The sequence below is a fragment of the Hakea prostrata genome, chromosome 5 (genome assembly GCF_041222555.1).
Source record: "Hakea prostrata isolate BN-2017 chromosome 5, UWA_Hpros_2, whole genome shotgun sequence".
In the NCBI taxonomy this organism is placed as follows: domain Eukaryota; kingdom Viridiplantae; phylum Streptophyta; class Magnoliopsida; order Proteales; family Proteaceae; genus Hakea; species Hakea prostrata.
Genome location: NC_142604.1, coordinates 26129167 through 26143210, shown reverse-complemented (window position 1 = coordinate 26143210; position 14044 = coordinate 26129167).

The following is a 14044-nucleotide window of genomic DNA, read 5'->3' as shown; positions in this document are numbered from 1 at the left end:
ACGGATTTCACACGTTGGCAAGTCTCACACTTGGCAACAAAATCATCAACATCAGTCTTCAAACCAATCCACCAAAAATGTTCCTTCAAGTCCTTGTACATCTTGGTGCTTCCCGGGTGTATAGTAAAGACTGACTGGTGTGCTTCCTTCAATATTTCCTTCTTAATTTCTTCGTTTATGTGCACGCACAGTCTTCCTCTAAACAATAAAGCACCATCCATGGATATACCAAAGTCGGGGTCCGACTCAGGATTCGAAGAAATCTTCTTAACTTTGATCAAAAGTTCTTGGTCAGAACTCTGCAGAGCAACAATTTTATCTCTAAGGCCAGATCTTGCCATCATGGCAGAAAGAATAAAATCAGAATTCTCAGGGACAATTTCCAAATCAAAACTCTCAATAGAAGACCACAATGGTAAACTCAAAGCATTCAAATCCAAAGTCTTCTTCTGGTTCTTCCTACTAAGCGCATCAGCAACAACGTTTGCCTTCCCAGGGTGATACTGAATATCACAATCATAATCAGAGACTAGTTCCAACCATCTCCTTTGTCTCATGTTCAACTCCTTTTGGGTAAATAAGTATTTCAAACTCTTATGATCCGTGAAAATGGCAATCTTCTCATCGTAGAGGTAATGTCTCCAAATCTTCAAAGCAAAGACAACGGCGGCAAGTTCTAGATCGTGGGTGGGGTAATTCCACTCATAATCTTTCAATTGCCGAGAAGCATAGGCTACGACCTTGCCATGTTGCATCAAGACGCAACCCAATCCAATCTTTGACGATCGGTATAAACTGTCATACCACCGGAACTATCGGGTATAGTCAAAACCGGGGCACTTGTCAATCTATCTTTCAACTCTTGGAAATTCTTCTCCAAAGCGTCAGACCAAACAAACTTTTCTTCTTTCCTGGTCAACTTAGTCATAGGAGCAGCCAACCGAGAAAAGTTCTCAATAAACCTTCTGTAGTAACCCGCCAATCCAAGAAAACTTCTTATTTCCGTTACCGACTTCGGTCTTTCCCAATCAGCCACAGCTTGAACTTTTTCAGAATCGACACGAATACCTTCGGCTGAAACCACGTGGCCAAGGAATACTACTCTCTTAAGCCAGAAATCACACTTGCTAAACTTGGCGTACAACTTCTTTTCTCGCAATCTTTGCAAAGTGAAACTTAGATGGCTCGCATGCTCTTCTTCGCTCTTCGAATAGATCAAGATGTCATCGATGAATACAATCACAAACTTATCAAGCACATCGTGAAATACTCGGTTCATGAGGTCCATGAACACCGCAAGAGCATTGGTCAATCCGAAGGGCATGACCCTAAACTCGTAGTGACCATACCGTGTTCGGAAAGCTGTCTTGAAGATATCACTAGACTTCACATTCAATTGGTGATATCCGGATCTTAAGTCAATCTTTGAGAACACAACTGCACCCTTTAACTGATCGAAGAGATCATCTATTCTGGGCAGCGGGTATCTATTCTTGATAGTCAGCTTATTCAACTCACGGTAGTCGATGCACAGGCACATACCACCGTCTTTCTTCTTGACAAACAAGACCGGAGCTCCCCAAGGTGATACACTAGGTTGCACAAAACCTCTATCAATGAGCTCATTCAACTGGTTTTGCAACTCTTTCAACTCAAGAGGAGCCATCCTATACGGAGCTTTAGATACCGGAGCGGCACCAGGGACGAGATCAATAGAAAACTCGACATCCCCGTCTCTGGAGGCACTCCCGATAGATCATCGGGGAAGACATCAACAAAGTCACAGCACAACCCCGACTTCATCGACTCTTTTCTCCACTTTACCCTTGCCTTCAGATGAAGCATCATCCACTAGGGCATAGACTTGCATCAGTGCAGACAGCACCTTCTTACAAACCCTTCTCTTCTCACCATGAAATTCTAAGACCGGACTTCCACAAATATGGAACTGAATCTTCTTTGAGGAACAAAGAAACACAGCTTTGTGGGATGTTAACCAATCAATTCCCAAAATAACATCGAAGTCCTTCATATCAAGAAGTACAAAATTGGCTTCCAAGTTCTTCTCACCAATCAACACAGACATTTAGATAACCCCTTATCTAGTTTCACAACAGACCAGAGGTGTACTAATCAATAAACAACTAGACAACTTCTCAAGGATTAGGTCAGTCTTCTTGATGAATGCAGATGACATGAACGAATGAGATGCACCCGTATCAAATAAGACAAACGCAGAAATAGAAGCAACTAACAATGTACCTGTAATCACTTCATGGCTTGGATCCCGCTCAAGACTGGAAATACTGAACACTCTACCGAGGGAGGAGTAGGAGCACTCTTCACCACCGGAGCAGTCTGCCGGATGAGCCGCTTTGGGACAGGCATGAGCGAAATGACCAGCTTGCTTGCAGTAAAAGCAAACAGGATTGCTGGGTCCAACTGGGGTAGCTGCAACAGAGGGCTTCTGAACAAAAGGCCTAGCACTTGCACTCACTGGTGGTCGATTTCCGCCATACTGTCTAAACTGGCCGGGCTGCTGAAAACCCGAGTTCTGACCTACACTCCTAGGCTGAGAGGTAGGAGTGGGGTAGGGTGTAGGTCTCACAAAACGCCGATCATTACGATCCACCAACCCGGGGTTCCTTGGCTGCCTGTGGCCTTTGCACACGTGCACTTTCCTTCACTCTGTTTCTTCCAACTTCTTCGAGTTCTCGCACCACTTGAGCATAGCTCACTATAGGCTGGATCGTGAGGTAAGCTTTAATGGCAGTGGCGCAGTCCTTTGAAGAACTTCTTCGCTTTGGCGAGATCGACTTTCGAGAGAATCTGGAGCAACGAAATGAAGCTCCTCAAACTTCGTTGGTACTCCAACACGCACAAGGATCCTTGTGTGAGAACCAAAAACTCAGCTTCCTTCGCATCTTTCACCTCCTCGGGGAAATAATTCATACAAAAAGCCTCTTTGAACAACTCCCAAGTTACAACTCCTGCATGCAAACCTTCCAAAACAGGCCGAGTGGAGGTCCACCATGCATCAGCTTCATGTTGCAACTTCGTTCAAAGAACAGATCTTCCGAGCTTCCGAGCATTGTAGATGTCGGAAAGCCTTCTCCAACTCACGAAGCCACTTGTTAGGAAACAAGGGGTCCTTGGTAACTCCAAGTGAAAGTGGGTACTTGCATCTTCGTAAAACTCTCCATCAAAGTAGTATGAGGAGTTCCAGCTAAACCTCCCGCATTCGGGATCGCGGCATGAGGATTCACATTAGCACCAGTTCGAGTCTCATTATGCGTAGTCATGAAACCCACCAACATCCGGTTGAACCGAGCCGCTTGTTGCCTGCATCATATTGCCCATTATATTGGCAATATCACGAAAGCTTCCAACATTCGGGGCACCAGGTATCTCATGGGTACCCTGATCAACGTTAGGTATCTCACCACCTCCATGAGGTATTTCACCACTTCCTTGACCACTGGATTCACCACGCCCACTTCTCAGAGTAACCATTCCCGCAAAACCGAGAACATCAAAATACCAAATTTCAAGTTTCAACATAAACCACAAGTCCAAATGATTCGAAAACTTTGAATCATGCTTAAATATATCCATATAGTCATCAAACAATAATCCATAAGGCAAAAATCACATTTTCCAAAAATTCAACAGCAAAAGAGGTCCTCGTGACCATTGGTCGAGTGATTGGTCGACTGACCCGCCGACCAATGAGTCGACCAATCACATGTAATGCGAAAATTCGCATTATAAGCCTCATTTCCACATTCCAACTTCATTTTATCCTCTTTCAAAGGTGAGAGAGCTCTAGGGAAAGTCTCCAAAGGTTCTACCAAGTGTTCTTGAGGTGTTTTGGTGCTTCAACAACAACACATCAACACACAACCATCACAAACAAGGTAAATCTCTCATTCTTTCTTCCATTTTCATCTTCTCATGCTTGCATTTCAATCAAAACCATGCTTTGCTTGTATTCAATGCAAGAAATCATGCTTAGGAATGCTTAGAAACATATTCCTTAGGTTTCAAACACAATGCCATGCATAGACAACAAGTTCTAACATATGGTGTTCATCTCGCAACGTTTTCATACCGAAATCGTTATCTTTAGAAAATTTTTGTTTTCTCACAAACCGCTTGAAATTTCCGCACGAAATCAAATGCTACATGCTCAAGATGATATTGTAGATAGGTCCATAAAATTTGATTTAACCAATTTCAACTTTTCAAAAATCCAATTTTGACCTAAATTGCAAAATCCCCAAATTTTCCTTCTTGCTGAATTTTTCGCTTAAATTCAAGTTTTCGATCGATTTTCTTCAAACAAACTTCATAGACATGAAATTCCAAGTATTGCGCACATGCTAGTATGTTCAAATCAAAATTTCCCCAAATTTGAAATTTTCCAAAAAATTACGAAAATACCCTTTTGGCTCAAATCTTAAAGTAGCACTAACTCGGAAATGTCTCTTGTCTCTTTCACAGATACACACTATGCAGAGGGGAGGGCGAGGACGAGGTAGAGGTCGTGGTTGCATTGTAGGGGCACTTAGGGGCAGAGGTCAAGTTCCTTCAGAGCCTAGACAGGAGGTTCGGAGACCGGACATGTTCGACACACCTCAGGCCGAGTTTTTGTATGAGGCCTACTTCAGTTACTGTAACATCGAGTTGGGACGTCTGCTTCACCTACGCCAGCTCAGAGTCTTTAGGATTCGGCAGAGATTCGACACGTTGCAGTGGACTCATCTCTTCATTGAGGATCTGCCGGTATACCCAGAGCTAGTGAGGTTGTTCTTCAGCAACCTTACCTACACAGAGGAGGCTCAAGGTCAAGGACATCCACTTAGACTTGTCCTAAGGAGCAGGGTCTTCCAGACTCAGATTCGCTTTTCCACCCGAGCACTGGCTGAGATCTTGCAGGTTCCTTACTATCCATAGTAGTGTGTGTGGATACCTGCAGGAGCGGATTTGGACAGCTATCTAATGCCGTACGAGCTACACGAGATATGCTCTACACTATGGGATAGTCGTCGATGCTTCACTCCGTGGACCAGCGGACGGATGACGGATTCTGCACGGATTATCGGTCGTATAGTCGGCCGAAACATTATGCCGAAGGTCGGACATCACCATCGGGTCACAGTGATGGAGGCCTTAGTCATCTACCACATCTACATGGGCTTCGAGATCGATCTCTCCTACATCATTCAGCGAGTCATGCTGGACTTGGTTCTGCGGCCTAGCATGCGGAACCTTTGCTATGGGAGGCTACTGACCTTGATCTTTAGGCATTTCGGGGTGAGTTTCGAGGATACACCAGTGGACACTGGTTCATAGGGATACGTCATCGAGACTCGGACCATTTGTCAGATGAGACTACAGCAGTCTGAGAGATCTCCTGGTCCGGAGGGTGAGGATGATGAGGAGTCAGAGGATGAGGATCAGGAGTCAGAGGATGGAGGAGAGGATATCGGTCCTGATAGTGATGATCAGGCCGGAGACGATACAGAGATGCACGAGGCTGAGCCAGTGCATCACGAGTTTCCTTCATCACACTTCGAGGCAGGTGGCCCTTCTTATGCAGTTCCAGAGACTTCAGATCTTGGGGCACAGATGAGATCGATGACTTCCATGCTAGAGAGGATGGAGGTCGACGAGAGCAGATGTATGAGAGGATGGAGTCACGACGGGATAGGATAGAGCATCGGGTGACTCAGCTAGCGAGAGGAGTTCGGTAGCATACAGAGATCGGAGAAGATCACCTAGATAGACTGCACCCTAGGATTTCCATTTATGCATTTCAGATGTAATCGTTGTAAAAGCTTTTGAAATTAATGAAGTTCATTTTGTTTCACTTAATTATTGTATATTATGCACCTTTCTTTTATTTGCATTAGTGACATTTATTTAAGTATAATTATGGTATGTTATTCGGAAATGTTCTGTTATGCTTCATAGGTTAAGTTTCTAATCCAAGTGTTCTGTTATTCACTTCTAAGAGTAGAGGAGTCATTTCAGATCAATGATTCAGGAATGTTCAGTTATTGTCTTTTGTGGTTAGGATTTCCTCGAACCTTGGGCTCTGATACCAATCTGTCACATCCTCCCAGCTGGTACCCTATCTGGAGTACCCGAGAGTGTGATCCGCAGCCCGAAGATCAGGTATCGAGTAATCAACCTCCCACATAAACAATAACATAATCATGAACAATAATAATGAAAGTGCGGAAGATAAACCATAGATCCAAATAAGGAAAGGATGAATCATATATAAATCAGAGTACTAGATATAATCAGAGTGTCTAAATCAGATAAATAAAGTGAGGCGAAATCCCACTCTACAACCAGCGGAAAAGTAGTTCTAAAAGAGAATAAGCAAGATAGAATCTAATCCCAATAGCAGGTACAATAGGTAACTAAATTGTTCTCAATCTTATAGACAATATCCCTATAGGTATAAATCTCATAAACGGCACAAGGGCGCTTCCACTCTATGGTCGGACTAAGCATCGTACGGAGCATAACCACTCGCGGGATCTTCAGTGTAATTGTTGTAACCGCAATCACCTTCCTGGAGATATGCCTCTTCTCCTTGCGCTTCTTCATACGGGTCGTCATGATATTCAGAACCTGTAGAATAGTCTAACAACATTGTACAATAAAGGAATGAGTTTCAAAGAAACTTAGTAAGGCAGTTAAATCCATAATAACATAAATGGCAGGATTTCAGAACAGACATAAATGCAATATGGTATGAAGCAAACAATGAATGTATGAATCTAACTCTACATATGCTGGTCTCTATTGGCAGACATGCTTTAAGTCATAGCACCGTACTTCTTTAGGAAGGTCTCAATCTCTCATCATCAGTTGGTAATGGGTCCGGCATCCCTCGGGAGATTCCATGGCTGGGGGTATAGGTCACCACTCTCTCACATCACCATTGGTCTAAGTACCGGCGCATGTCAGGGTAAAGCCTAGCCAAATGCAAGTCTTCTACTTAGTTACATCAAGTCGGATCCAGATACGTCCATTCCTCGTCCCTGACGATCCTTTCCGGTATCCTTCACACTAGAGTCCTCATAGTCCCTGACTACGGACTCATCAACCCTACTGGTTATCCACATATGGTAAACGGGAAGCTCTCACGTCCCCTCACGGGTTGGTTACCGGTCTTGAGCGCCCGTGAGCCCAAGTCTATCCATATGCAACCCTACCAATAAATGGCCCCCACAATCTGATTCCCGTCCTCGTCACGGGTTGGTTACCGGTCATGAGCGCCCATGAATCCCCATTGCTACCACGGGTCGTTCGGGTCTCAATACCCCTCCGATTAGGGTCCGACATAACGGGACATCCTAGCCAAACACTACTAGACAGTCCTAAATATGTCATCCAACAGTTTAGGAAGGTGTCCAGAGGGCATCTCCGGAAACATCCCATAATATTCCCGTAGTAGTCCAAGGACGAAGTGTCAAAAGGACACCTCTCCTTTCCAAACCATACTTAAGCATACACAAACATCAATTCATAACATCGCATATATGGTAACTTCATATATGGAAAGAAATCAATAATTACAATCAATTTGTATATAATCGGTAAGTAAATCATACATGAGTCAATTCAATATAAACAAGTAATGCTACCGATATCAAGACAAGTACCAAAGAAGTATAACATTATAAGAATCTAATTAAAGAAATAACTTAACAAGATTCAAATATAGAAACTAAGATATGCAATTTATGTTTTTAAAGAAGTAACCATCCTTACCTTTTATAACTTGCAAAGGAATCCTAAGGAATCAAGTAAGATCTTGACAACTTGAAAAGAAGGTCCTAAACAAGTGTATACAACATATTAGGAAAGATCCCTAACAGAAAAGATACCAAAACATCCAAAACAGACCAATTTTGGAGTTGTTTGTACTCATTGGTCGATTGGATTGGTCTATGCGCCCCATCGACCAATCGGTCGACCAATGCGAGACGATAGCCTATAAAATCGGAGTTTTAGGATATAAAATCCGAATTTGGTGGTTCAAAAGGGTACTAATCAAGGGGTAAACTACATTAGTAGTATCCTAACATATAGGGGATCTCAAAACACTAATCAAATTAAGTCATCAAGATACAAATTAGGAAACAAAAAGTTACCATAATTAGATCAATCATGGTTCTTGAAGAATTCAAGATAGAAATCAAAGACAAGAACAATAGGAGAATGAATCATTGATTCAGGTAAAGGTATCATGAAAGGCATACTTAGATCTTCAAGAACATAGACCTAAGAGCATAAACCTAAATAAGGAAACAAAACCTACCATATATGTAACTATCATGATTCATGAAGAAAACATGGTATGGTAGAAGAGAAACAACTAGAGATTGATAGATCATGGATCATGAAAAGAAAACACAGCAATTGACTACTAACATGATCAATATAGTAGATCTAAGGAGATCAGAATTCAAATCAAAAGATAAACAAAGACAAGATCATGATTTGATCATGATTCCTTCAAAAGCTTGCAATGATCATGGTTAAGATCATTGCATTAGCCATTAATCCTTAGGAAGATCATGAGAGACAAGTCCAGAGATGTTTGCAACAGAGAATGCAGCATCTCCTCTACTGTCTCAACTCAAAAAGGAAAGAAAAACAGAGATGGAGGAGAAGAAGAGAGTGTAGACATACCTTTCATGCAAAAGGAAGAGTTTTGACGAAGATCCGTCAAGAAAAACACCAAGGATGCAAGGGAGATGACTTGCAGAGGTCTTTGTTCTGCTCCAAAGAGTTTGGAGGCAGAAAATACGAAGTAGACTCGAGATTGGACTTAAATAGAGCAAGCAAGACCTAATTGCCAAAGACAAGCACCCATTGATCGAGTGGATTGGTCGACTGGTCCAAACGACCAATCAGTTCAAAGAACTCCTAAACGGGGAATTGAAGACCCGAGATCAAATCCAATCCTAAAGGGGTTTTGCACACATATCAAGTGACTTACCTAATAGGTAGAAATGCCTTCAAACCATGATAGAGAGCACTCCAAGTCCATCAACTAATTCGATCTTCATCAAGATTCAGTTTCCATAAATAGAACCTCATCATCAACTCTCATGGATTCAAAGCCAGACACCAAGTCCTCCACTGGGATGGCCCAAAGCTGACCTCTTACTTTACTTCGGGTCACTGGACCTACAAATAACAAGGTTTCCGGGTCAAGGTTAGGGCTGGGTTTTACAGCACCCACGGGTTGTTGGGCATAACCGATACCGGCGGGTGGGGTCTAGATTTCATTCGGGCTGCAACTGGGCCGGGCTTTTGCAATCCCAAGCCCAGCCCTATATGTTATAATCCAAGCCCATTCCCGCCCTGACCCTAGTTCAGGGCCAAGGATTATTGTCCCTGGCCCTAAGCCCTACAGGGCCAAGCCAAGCCCATTCCCACCCTAATTGGCCCTTATTGGGCCTAGTCGGGTTGGGTTGGCCTTGACCCTAGCCTTGATTAGCCCTGATTGGCCCTGTCCCTGGCCCTAATTGGCCCTGTCCCTAGCCCTGATTGGCCCTGATTGGCCCTGTCCCTAGTCCTAATTGGCCCTGACCCTGATTGACCCTATCTTGGCCCAAGCCTTAATTGGTCCTATCCTTGGACCTAAAATATCAAATGTAAAATTCATAAAAAAAAATATAATAATAATAATAAAAATAAAAGTATCATAAGTAAACTAAAAATAAAATTCATAGAAATATAAGATGATTCAAGCTCATACAAAATGATAAAATAATCAATAAGTTGATAATGTTGCTTTAAACATAAATAAATTCTTACTTAATAATTCTATATTGATCTCTGAAAGTCTCTCATTGCTTTGATGATGGAAATTGAAAACATCTCCCATTACTTTGGTGATGGAAATTGAAAAACCCTCCCATTGATATCCTTATTCAAAAAAAAAAATTAAAAAAAAAATAAAAAAAAAATCAAATTCAAAACTTTGTTAACAAGTAAATCAACGATAATTTAGTATTGATATTTTTTTCATAGTTGAGGAAAATTATATTTTAGTTACAAACATAGCTATCTATCCTTAATATTTTGTTCCCCCTTCTTATGAAATATCACATTGGAGGCAAAAGAAAGATGTCAATATTCATGATGAGAAGTTGGGGTCAATATTTATTTAGATATTAATTCTCTATATACTAGCTTTTATTATTTATAATATATTATCTCGCCTTAGTCCAAAAAAAAAATCAATGATTTTTTTTGAACTGAAAATGACTTAGTTCGAAAAATAAAAATTATCTTAAAAATAATATAAAAAGTGAACTCATAGAGTCTAATATGATCAAAATGACTGAAGGTCAAAGTCGAGACTTATAGTTATATCAATGTTAATGTGAAGATTAGGGTAAAAATCTAATACATGATCAGGGTCAAATTAACATTAAAACTAGAGCCAAAATTAGGGTCAGGATCGGGCAAAAATCAAACGGATGCTTACTACATTGGTAATGAATATATAATTTATTTTTATTAATTTTTTACAAAACATGATCATGTTTTTAAAATTTGACACGTGTCAAATATTCACCCATGTGGATTATAATTAACTCCTCTCCATATGGGTGGAGAGTCCAGACTCAAATCAGGGCCAAAATCATGGGTCTAAATCAGGGCAAAGATTAGGGTCAAAATCAGGGCCAAGATCAGGGTCAGAATCAGGGCCAAAATCGAAGGCGAGATCGGGGCCAAAATTAGGGCTGGAATCGGGGCCAAGATCAGGGTTAAAATCAGGGCCAAAATCAAAGCTAGAATCAGGGCAGAATCAAGGCCAAAATCAGGGCCAGAATCAAGGCCAAGATCAGGGTCGAGATTAGGGTCAATTAGGGCCAAAATCAGGGCTAGAATCAGGGCCAGAATCAGGGCCAAAATCAGGGACGAGCCGGCATGGGCTAGAATCAGGGCCAGAGAGTAATCCCAAGCCCGCCCTTGGCCCTAGTCTAGGGCCAGAATATTTTGGCCCTAACCTACCCTTAGGGCCAAAATCTTTAGCCCAAGCCCTATTTGGGCTCAGGGCAGGTCATGGCAGCCAAGGCCAAACTTGCACCCCTAGATTTCATGGCTAGGTACCCATACATGCTACTACCCTTTCGGTAGGGGTATTGAAGCCGAATGACCTATGATGACGGTGATGTGACTCCATCTCATCCTACAACAGTAGCTCAGTCTATATAGAGATTTAGTGGTCCACTGTTAATCATGCATTGGTAGGGTTGCATATGTTAGGGTCGGGCTCATGAGTGTCCAAGGAGCGTCTGGGAGTTGTGAGGGGACATGAGAGCTTCTGCCCCAACAATATGTGGATGACCATAAGGTTAGGGAATGGAGTCCACTAGAGGTAGCCAATTCGTGAGAATTCCCATTCCTAGGTAGAGAAGGATACTGAACCAAGTTGGTTGGTTCCATAAGAGAAGTATCTGGATTACATGTAGTATGTCACTATATGACCTTGTATTGATTAGAAACCCCGATATGTACTAGTACTCATGCCAATGGTCATGCTGAGAGAGTGTAGACCTAAACCCCAGCCATGATTGATTGATGAGGATTGAACCCCTTGCCCAGAATCCCAATAGAGGTAACTAGTCAGTGAGGGATCAGAGTGACTAGACCTACCCAGAGGAGGGCTGGTGTTATATCTTAAAGCATGTCTACCGTATTAGAGACTTGCATAATTAGATTCTAGATGCATCTACACATTTGCATACCATCTTTTACATATATTGTTTACCATGATATGACGCTGACATGTATATGAGATGTGTATCCTTACTGAGTTTGTCATAACTAATTCCTTTTGTGGATTGTGTTATATTATACAGATGGGTATTTTGGATCAGGAGAACTTCTACAAGACTAGGATAACTCATGTGAAGAAGCTGTGGAGGAACCAGTGGGAAGTGGCGATGTATACCACGAAGCCACCTACGGATGCATGGAGGATGCTTACAACCCCCCATTGATGGCAGGAGGGTACAGGTGGTCGAACATTTTGAGAGGTTAATGAAGGAGGGTTAGATGACCCCTTTCATTGAAAAGCTAGAAGAAAAGACCATCGCTTATGAAAGAGCACAAAGAAACCATCAAACAAACATAATTTATTTTGCTTCCGTTGAAACTCTATCATTTTTGGACATGATTACTTTATTCCACTTTCTTTGATTCTTTCCTTTTGAGTATTGGACTCATGCTATTCCTTTTTATATAATTATTTAGATTATTCTTGCTCTTGATTATTATTATGTGTGTTTATTATCATTGATGGGTAAACCGTGGATATGGTGACTATGGATCGCACCCACAAGTTGTTGGGCGAGACCAATACCTACGGCTGGGGTGTGACAATGTAAATTGGGGAAACATCATCGGTCATTCTTCTTGCTAGTAGTAATACACGTAGTTCTACTTTATTTTCTTTAGTCCATTCTAACATTTGGGGTCCTTGTTGTGTCTGCAATAGATTAGTTTAATTATTTTGTCGATTTTGTAGATGACTATTCTCGGTTGACTTAGATTTGCTTCGTTCAAAGATAGGTCACAATTTGTTTTTGTCTTTTAAAACTTCTATAATGAAATGAAAACTTAGTTTGATGCTTGCATTAAGATTTTTTTTGTCTAATAATGCTATTTAGTATGTTCAAAATGATATTTCTAACTCTTTTTTATCTAAAGGATTGATTCATCAAACAAGTTGGTCTTACATCCCCAAAAAAGGTGTGGCTGAAAGTGAGAATTGGAACTTGTTGGATATTGCTCGTTCTATCATTTTTAGATGAAGGTTCCTAAACGTTTTTGTATGATGCTACTCATAATACATGTTTTCTTATAAATTGTACGCCTTCTTCCGTAGTGTTGATACGGAATCTCGCTCGTCCTTCCCTATCACGAACCTGCAAGATACGAGCTCGACCATGGGGGGTCGAGGTATGTCTCCAACGAACAAGTCAGTACCAATAATATGATCTCAGCTACTCAATGGAGAATTCAAGTAATTGATCACACAAAGTATGAATACCTACCTCATGGTGTTTACCTGAGGTCTTTATATAGTGTATGGTGATGGAGTTTTATTTGGAATATGACTCTAATATGAGTTGCTTTAGGAGAGTAACTCTTTAAGAGAGTCCTTTTACCTAGCTAACTCTCTTGTCCAGTTGTTGGGTGCTAGGAGTCTACCTTAATGAGGCTATCTCATCCTGCTATTTGGATGGGCTTATCACTATGGTCGGTCCTACCATGAACCGCCTGGTCGGACCTTGTTAGGTTGCGAACCTGGTCGGATCATGCAACTGCCGGTTCAGACCGGGAGATATAGAATGACCATTTTAGTCATTAACATAAGCCCCCCAGTCCATTGTGGTCGAGAACATTGTGTTCGGCTCAAGGGATTATCTTTTCCATTTAGGGGGTGTATGGTCGAACCGACCAATATGCTCTTTATCAAAATCTGTAACGTCCCATTCATGAGTAGCCGTCATTTTTGCATAGAAGCCGAGGCACGTTCTTCAAAATGTGTGCGTGATTGAAATGTGTCAGTGCTGTCGCTTCATATTAAATGCTTGCCATCATGATGAAGAGATTGTTGATCTCTCACTGTCCACGTGATGTTTTTGTTGTTCGTTGGATGAGGATTTTTGGATGGTTTAATCCTTATCGTTCTTTTAAGGGATTCAGAAGGCCTTTGGATTGGAATCTTTTTCCAATATATAAAGGTGATCGTCGTCTCCTTCCTCATTTCTTCCTCTGTGTTCTGCAAATTTTCCCTCTTGCAAGTTTTTGAAAAACTAAGTCTTCCTCTTGTGATGGTGTGAAAAAACGAAGTCTCCTTGCCCCCCTGTGGAAGAGCTTACAACTTTCGTTTCTTCATCTTTTCTTCAGGAAAGCTTCAAACGAGTAAGTCTTCTGCATCTCTTTTTCCATTTTCTTTTCTGTTGATAGTAGTTGTAATGGCAGTATT